This window comes from Silurus meridionalis, chromosome 10, assembly GCF_014805685.1.
Source record: "Silurus meridionalis isolate SWU-2019-XX chromosome 10, ASM1480568v1, whole genome shotgun sequence".
NCBI lineage: Eukaryota > Metazoa > Chordata > Actinopteri > Siluriformes > Siluridae > Silurus > Silurus meridionalis.
The window spans coordinates 24,795,101-24,795,474 of record NC_060893.1 but is presented as its reverse complement, the minus strand read 5'-3'; the positions used below and the strand labels follow the sequence as shown (position 1 = coordinate 24,795,474).

The 374-nt window shown below is 49.7% G+C and overlaps 1 protein-coding gene across 2 annotated transcripts in view; it reads left to right on the top strand.

Moving 5' to 3' along the window:
• Positions 1–262: 262 nt before the first annotated feature.
• Positions 263–374, top strand: part of khdrbs3 (KH domain containing, RNA binding, signal transduction associated 3) — a 124,868-nt gene continuing 124,756 nt past the window's right edge. For both annotated transcript variants that reach the window (XR_006927245.1, XM_046860191.1), the window contains exon 1: positions 263–374. This exon is cut by the window's right edge and continues 340 nt beyond it. The gene's annotated coding sequence lies outside the window, so the exon portion shown is untranslated.

The window sequence follows — 374 nt, the reverse complement described above, 5'->3', positions numbered from 1 at the left end:
GTAATATTTTGGTTGTCCAGAACGAATTACCGAAGTTTCTGTTCATTATTATGGGGAAATTTGTATCGGGATACGAACTTTTCAGGTTCCGAATAAAGTACCGGAACGAATTAAATTCGTAACCCGAGGTTCCACTGTATTCTAATCTATCTATGTTAGCCCCGCCTTCATTTTGTGGACCAATCAGCGCAGAAGGTGGGCGGGCTTTCGGTTGCCCGTGGATACAGCAGGGGGAGCTGGAAGCTGGAGAGAGAGAGAGAGAGAGAGAGAGAGAGAGAGCGCACAGGAGCAGGACGCTTGCCGGTGTCGAGGCTTCGAGAGGCGAATGGATGAAGCGGAATCTCCGGGACTTTCTCCACTTCCGGCTCATCCAT